General features: G+C 35.5%; 1 pseudogene; it reads left to right on the top strand.

The window, feature by feature from the left end:
- The first annotated feature begins 1669 nt into the window (after nucleotides 1-1669).
- On the top strand, nucleotides 1670-2259 carry LOC101391907 (large ribosomal subunit protein eL19 pseudogene; annotated as a pseudogene).
- The last annotated feature ends 5947 nt before the right edge of the window (nucleotides 2260-8206 follow it).

Genomic DNA, 8206 nt, shown 5'->3' with positions numbered 1-8206 from the left:
ATTTGACAACATTCAATACCTTTCATGATACAAACTCTTACCAAATTAGATATAAAACCAATGTACCTCAACTAATAAAGTCCATATATAACAGTCTTACAGCTAACATCATACTCAATGGTGAAAAGCCGAAAGCTTTTCTTCTAAGATTAAGACAAATTGACCACTCCTGCTACTTGTATTCAATATAGTACTGAATATTGTAGGCAGAGCAATTAAGCAAGAAAAATAAATAGTTTTTTTATTTTAGTATCGAGAAATTTTAGTATCAAGAAAAATACTAAAATTGTCTGTTTTCAGATGACAGGATCTTATATAGAAAACCCAAAAGACTCCACCAAAAAACTGTTAGAAATAATAAATTGCAGGATACAAAATCAACATACAAAAGTCAGTTGCATTTCTATTCACTAACAACAAACTATCTAAAAGAGAAATTAAGAAAGCAATCCCATTTACAATAGCATCAAAAAAATAAAATACTTAGGAATAAATTTAACTAAGGAGGTGAAAGACCTGTGCACTGAAAATTATAGGACATTGACAAAAAAATTGAAGAAGACAAATATACGGAAAGATATCCCATGTTCTTGGATTGGAAGAATTAACATTGTTAAAATGTTCACACTACCCAAAGCAATCTACAGATTCAATGCAATCTCTATCAAAATTCCAATGGCATTTTTCACAGAAATGAAAAAAGAAATCTTAAAATTTGTATAGAACCACAAAAGACCCCAAATAGCCAAAGCAGTGTTGATAAAGAAGAACAAAGCTGGAGGCACCACACTACCTGATTTCAAACTACATTACAAAGCAATAGTAATCAAAATAGTATGGTACTGGCATAAAAACAGACACATAGACCAATGGAACAGAATAGAGAGCCCAGAAATAAACTCATGCCTATACAGTCAACTAATATTTGAAAAAGGAGTCAAGAATACTCAATGGGGAAAAGATATTCTTTCAATAAATGGTGTTGGGAAAATTGGGTATCTAGATGCAAAAGAATGAAACTGGACCCCTGCCTTACACCACTCAAGAAAACTAACTTGAACTGTATTATAGACTTAAATGTAAGACCTGAAACCAGGAAACATAGGGGATAAGCTCCTTGACACTGGTCTAGGCAATGATTTTTTGGATATGACATCAAAAGCACTGAAAACAAAAGCAAAAATAAGCAAGTGGGACTACATCATACTAAAAAACTTCTTCACACCAAAGGAAACCATCAACAAAATGAAAAGGCAACCTCTGGAATGGGAAAAAATATTTGCAAACCATGTATCTGTTAAGAGGTTAATATCTAAAATATATAAAGAACTCATACAGGTCAATAGCAAAAAAATAAAAAAACAAACCCAAATAATCTGATTTAGAAATAGACGAAGACCCCGAATAGACATTTTTCCAAAGACATACAAAAATGGCCAACAGGTACATGAAAAGCTGCTCAACATCGCTAATCATCAGGGAAATGAACTTGTCCAATCTGTGTTACAGCTAATAGATGAAAGAATGGAAACCAAAACCAAGATCTTCTAGTTGTATGTTGTCCCATCTTCCCATCACATGATAGTCTTCTCAATTATGTGTAGAGCAACAGCTAATGAAGAATAGAGCTGAATTCTTTTCTTTTGCCACTGCAGACACAGCTGTAAGTATGCTCAAGCTTCAGAAGAGGCTCATCTCCACTGTGGAAAAAAGATCTGGTTGTATCCCAATGAGACCAATGAAATCTCCAATGCCGACTCTCATCAGCAGGTCCAGAAGCTGATCAATGATAGGCTGATCTTCAGGAAGCCTGTGACAGACCATTCCTAGGCTGGATGCTGGAAAACAACCTTGACCCACTGGTAGGGCAGGCATAGGGGCGTAAGTAAGCATTCCCATGCTGGAATGCTCCGAGAAGGTGACCTGGACGAGGAGGATAAGAATTCTGCACCTGCTGCTCAGAAACTGTGAATCTAAGATTGTCTTCCATATGTACACGACCTGAACCTGAAAGTGAAGAGGAGTGTGCTTAAAAACAAACGGGTTCTCATGGAACACGTCTGCAAACTGAAGGCAAACAAGGCTCCCAACAGGCTCCTGGCTGACCAGGCTGAGGCCCACAGGTCTCAGACCAAGGAAGAGTGCAAACACGATGAAGAGCCACTCCAGATCAAGAAGGAGGAAGTGGTTAAGGCTGTCCAAGGAGAAAGAAAGCTCCCCCTCTCTCGTCTGTACATAGCGGCCTTGGCAATTACATAGACCCGCCATTCGATGAAACAAACCTTATCTGTCAAAAGGAAAGAGAAAAGAAAAGAATAGGGCTCACAGAGTATTCTAAATACTTAGAAACACTAGTGTTAATATTTAAATATAAAATTTTACTTTCTATGATATAATAAATTTTCAGCATTGGACCTTTCCCTATGTGTATATTAACAACACATTACGTATATTAATCACTCCATACATATTTTGTTCGTTTTAACTAGGTAATGGCAATCAGTTTTCTTTAGCAATAAAAACTTAGGTTCTGAATTTCTTTTCTCTTTTTGGAAATTGAAACATATTTGCATTAAGACATTAAGATATCACTCTTAAACTAAGGTTAATTAGCTTAACATTTGGTTCATCAAAGTATTAATTATAATCGGAACTTGTCTAAGTGTCATAAAAACAAGAGGTTTTTATTATAAATACAGTAATCTGAAAGGTAGAAGAAAACCAAGCTTTAATCTCAAAGGACAAATCAACTGATAATTACTGAACTCTGAATATTATATCAATTTTATACGCTCTCCACTATTTCTTGTCTTTTAGAATATTTACTAGGGAGGTCCAGACTACTTTTAATGGCTTTCATTGCTGATAGCTTTATTCAAGGCTCAATCTAAGCAAAATTAGACAAAAGTTTAATAGAATCAATAGACTATTTTTTTATGTTTCCCAATCTAATATCTGTCTCCCCACCCCTCTCTTTTCTCTCTTCCTCTCTCTCCTTCCCTCCCAGCTTCCTTCCTCTTTCTTGTTCTCTCTTTCCAAGGAAGGGATATTCCAGTTGAAACACTACAGCTAGATAGAGCTAAGGTTCCATGCCTCTCATAAGGACCATAAGTGAGTGGATACCTCCAGTAGCATAAAATATGGCTAATACATACAAATAGGGATCATATGTTTTAAAGTGAAAAATAAGGATACCTAATTTGATGAAGTTTTGGAGGCATTTATAGGTAGAAACTGCAGACTAAATTTCAGGCTGCTAAATGATGAAATGACTTTCTCTTTTAATGATTATAGGGACAAAGTGAAAGAAGGATTATGGTGCATTCTTTGCTTGGCTGCTATGTGGACTAAGAGAAATAACATTTCCAACCACATAACATAGTGTCCGGTACATGGCAACTGTTCTGTCAATACATGATTAGATACAGCTTAAAATGCACCATGCTCATTTTCCCCTCTTGCCATTCAAGGTGGTCATGACACTTAGTTTTGGTCAATGGAGGATAAGGGGGAGATTTTGGCAAGCTAATTAACCTTTTGTCTTCAGGCTTTCATTGTTGTCACAAAAGAGTGACACATCCTATCACAATAGTGTCCCAAACAGAAGTCCTCTCTTTGTGGACAAATTCTTTTATGAAGGAAGAGACAATACATCCCAGCATGCACAGCTAATAATTGCAAAAGCAAGATTTAAAATCCAGGTGATCTACCTCTAGAGACACTGCTTTTAACCAGCATGTCCCAAGTTTAGTGGCCTATGTCAGTTGTTCAATGTCAGATGATTACTCTCTTTGACACATGTCATAGCTTTATTCTCTCCTCTGGCAGTCTGATTTGAGTTAGACAGATGTTAAAAAGCCATTTCAATGATGAATTATTTTTGGAAAAGAAATTTTTATAAACTTAAGTTTTAAAGAAGTACCTGCAAGTCCAGTATCATTGCTGTGAAGATAGGGTTTGTGCTATTATTAAAATCGCCTGATAGAAAAGTATTGCACAGAACGATTCATGGAAAATGTAATGTAAGTAGGGGAGACATAATGTTAGACTCTCAGCTGAAATATCACTATGTTTAAAAAAGTGAAAAGATATTTAAATATTTGCATAAATATTTTTGTATTTTCTTAAGTGTGAGACTTTCCTTTTTTTTTAGTGAGGGAGATCAGCCCTGAGCTAACATCCGATGCCCATCCTCCTCTTTTATTGCCGAGGAAGATGGGCCCTGAGCTAACTTCTGTGCCCATCTTCCTCTACTTTATGTGGGACGCCACCACAGCATGGCATGATAAGTGGTGCATCGGTGCGCACTGGGATCTGAACCCGCAAACCCCGGGCCGCCCAAGCGGAGCACGCGCACCTAACCACTTGCGCCGCAGGGCCGGGCCAAGTGTGAGACTTTTCTTAACCTTGCAAATAGATGTTAGCGAATTTTGTTGAAAACTGAAATAGGAAATGCATTAAGTTTGATGAAAAGATCACGTTAATCCTGAGAAAAGGAAGATTATAAAGCCCATTCTAAGAGACAGTAATAGTTTAAGCTATATCAGTAATAGGAAAAGGTTACTTTTTAATTGGAAAGTTGGATATTCAACAAGTTAAAAGAAATTAGAGCATCCTTACGTTATGCATTTCATTTAAAGCACATTGATACAGTTGATTTTTTGCCAAGAATAATAGTGTGTGATGACTGTCACTATTACCTGTAGATTATAGCAGCACCCTGTTGAGAAGCGTTACATTTATTAACGTTGTGCTGTACAGAAGTCTTTATGTATTTGACTTGATAACTTTTAAGTTTGTGGAAGTATATATTACCTTTGAGGAGTTAATGTGGGTACAGTTTTAATGATACTAGACAGATTTAGACTATGGCTTAATGAAGGCAAAACAGCCAATAAACTAATTTTGTTTAGAATAAAAATCAGTTTTTGTCAGCTGTAGGGACTTTACTGAGGCCTTTACGGTCCTCTTGTGGTCACTCTTGTCTCCATTCTGAGTGGCTGTTGCTATGATCTATCAATTGTAAAATATTTTTAGTATCACCTCTGTTATGGACTGAATTGTGTTTCTTCAAAATTCATATATTGAAGCCTTAACCCCCAATGTGCCTGTATTTGGAAATAGGGCCTTTAAGGAAGTAATTAAGGTTAGATAAGGTCTTAAAGGTGGGCCCTAATCCAATAGGACAGGTGTTCTTATAAAATGAAGAGACACCAGAGATCCTCTCTTGATGCACACAGAGAACAGACCACTTGAGGATATAGCAAAACGTTGTCCTTCTACAAGCCAAGAAGAGAGATCTTACCAGAAACCAACCCTGCTGGCACCTTGATCTTGAATTTCCAGGCTTCACAACTGTGAGAAAATAAAAGTCTGTGTTAAGCCATCCAGCCTGTGGTATTGTGTTATGGCAGTCTAGCTGACTACTACAACCTCTGGATGAATCTAAAAAAACGAATAAAGTGTTATTTTGTCAAAGTGATTTCTTCTCTCGGTTGGTATTGATATCATTGGAAATGCTAATTATTTTCCTTATACTCAAGTTGCAACACAATACTAAAAGGTTTACTAATGATGCCCTAAACTTAGATATTTAAGAGGGTTGGATTTACTGATTCCTCTGATGTTGACGATATAGTCAAGGACTTTTTTTAAAACTAAACTTAAGGACAAGATCATCTCATGGAAACTTAAAAAAGTATAATGGACAAATCAAAACTATAACTCACAATTGATCTCAAACGAAACTCTGACTCCCCCTCCACCCCACCTCCACCTTCCAATCCACTGAAATAAGACTACAATGACTAAGAAAGGAAATCCTTCAAGATATGGTAAGACAAAAGTAAACCAGGACATGGCAACATTCAGGCAAAAGAGAGTGTGAGATGGATGGGCTGATGTACTGAATTTAATTTATAACAAAGGAGACAGTTTGGGATAATTGTATGTGAATTATTTCTTTTTCCTTTATTTTTTCAACTGGAGGAGCTGGTCCATCCACATCTTTTATTACTCCCATTAGCATCCTGGAGCCTCTGCCAGGATGTCTGCCACCTAGAGCCCAAGGGCATGTGCCCAATTTGCCACAACCTAGGAATAGTTGTGTCATGCAAACAAGCCAACAGTAGTTCACAACTAATTTATCTTTCCCAGTTAAAATGCTTAAACCATATATTTTAGGGCACCAACTACAAAACCTAGGAAATAAAAACTTAGAAATTGTCAAGTGGGAATGCCTATTTTGCTTCTTCCTCTATGAGCATCTACATTACATTTGTCTTAAATATTTCTCTGCCTTTCTACTTACTTCCTTCTATAGGATCAATATTTAAAATATGACTTGTCATTATCAAAAATGGATCCCTGCAGGGGCCAGCCCAGTGGCTTAGCAGTTAAGGGCACGTGCTCTGCTTCGGCAGCCCAGGGTTCGCAGGTTCAGATCCTGGGCACGCATTGACACACCGCTTGTCAAGCCATGCTGTGGCAGCATCCCATGTAAAGTGGAGGAAGATGGGCACGGATATCAGCCTAGAGCCAATCTTCCTCAGCAAAAAAGAGGAGGATTGGCATCAGATGTTAGCTCAGGGCTGATCTTCTTCACAAAAAAAAAAAAAAATAGATCCCTGCATCCATATCTGCTTATCTTTAGACAATATCAAAAGTGACTCTCAAGACTACAAGACTCCTGTTCGTGCATGAAATAATTGTTTCACAGTTTGAAGAAAAAAAAATCTATACTCCAAAACCTCAAGTCGTGTTTAAAACATGATTACACAGTATCCATTTCTGTCACTTGATTGTCAAGCTGAAAATCACTTCCAGCATTGTTATCCAAGGGTGTCTTCCCTTGCAATCCTTGTAGTACCACTGATGTTTTTATTTACCACTTGTTCACAATTTTTATAAAGTATGTCACATTAAAATAAAGATTTAATGTTTTATTAACACTTATGACCATTCCAAAGGGTTTGGTAATTTAAATTCTATTGTACTTATTATCTTTCTGTCGTTGTGTTAGGTGTTGAGGATAAAACTGGAGGATGGGATAGACGTGTAAAGGTGAAAACAAACCTTGACGTAATTTCTTTCCATAACGTTTGTAAAGTGAAAGATGTTTTTTGCATAATTTTTCATAAAGTGAATAATTGGAGATAATCTTAATGCCTTGATAACAATATGGAATTGTTATTTTACATCCACACTAGGAAATATAAGGCAGGACTTTAAAAACTATGTAAAATGCTATGAACATACATAAAAATTTTTAAAGATACATTAAGTGACAAAAGGAGCCTGAACATTTTGTATATTTTATCTCATTTCTGGGAAAAAACTAACAAACCCAAACTATTTTTATGTGTGTGTCTGTATGTTTCTGTACATGTGTGGATATACATATATGATTGTAAATATATAGAAAAATATCGAGATACCTTAACTCCTCACTGAAAACAATACTAACCTTCTGTGAAGGTGACTGGTTTGAGAATTAAGGCTAATCAATGGTGAATATTCATTTTATTAGTAATATTTAATTTTTAATATCAAGATTATATCTGTGTACCACGTGTGAATAAAAAGCAAGCCACAATAAACAAAATTGTCAATAAAGTTTAGATACAGCTTAAATTTAATCAATAAATTATAAGAGAAACTTGAAAGGTTCTTTCAAATACTAGAGAATTCTTTCTTGTAAGATAATTGAAGAAAAACATAACTATTCATATTCAAAAAGTTAACCACTTATTAGATAAAATACATTAGAAGAAAAGTACACTTAGTCACATCCTGATAAGTACAGGTTTTAACGATAAAGGAAGAGTCTTGCAGAAAACCAGGCTGGAGAAATAAAACAACCAGAGCAGTAACAACAGCACATTATTTTCACCTTCAAAGAAAAAATGATCAATTTAGATCTCAACTTCCCTATGCAATATATAATTGGTTGGTGATAAGCAATAAAAGCAATAGAACATACAAACTAACATAATTTCTAATTAATAAGTTAATAGAAACATATCAAATAAAATTTTTAAAGAAAGGCAACAATGAGAAAAACAATTAACAATAATATAAAATATTCAAAAAGATAAGCATTTAAAAATTCCAAATTGTAGGAACATATTCTAGGATGTCTTAATGTGCAGAAAAAGGAAAATTTTTCTCTCATTTTCTATCTTGTATATGAAAAGATTGGTCAAAG

Source organism: Ceratotherium simum, chromosome 15 (genome assembly GCF_057802395.1).
Source record: "Ceratotherium simum simum isolate JZ-2026a chromosome 15, ASM5780239v1, whole genome shotgun sequence".
Taxonomy (NCBI): domain Eukaryota; kingdom Metazoa; phylum Chordata; class Mammalia; order Perissodactyla; family Rhinocerotidae; genus Ceratotherium; species Ceratotherium simum.
This window is presented reverse-complemented; position numbering and strand designations above follow the sequence as displayed.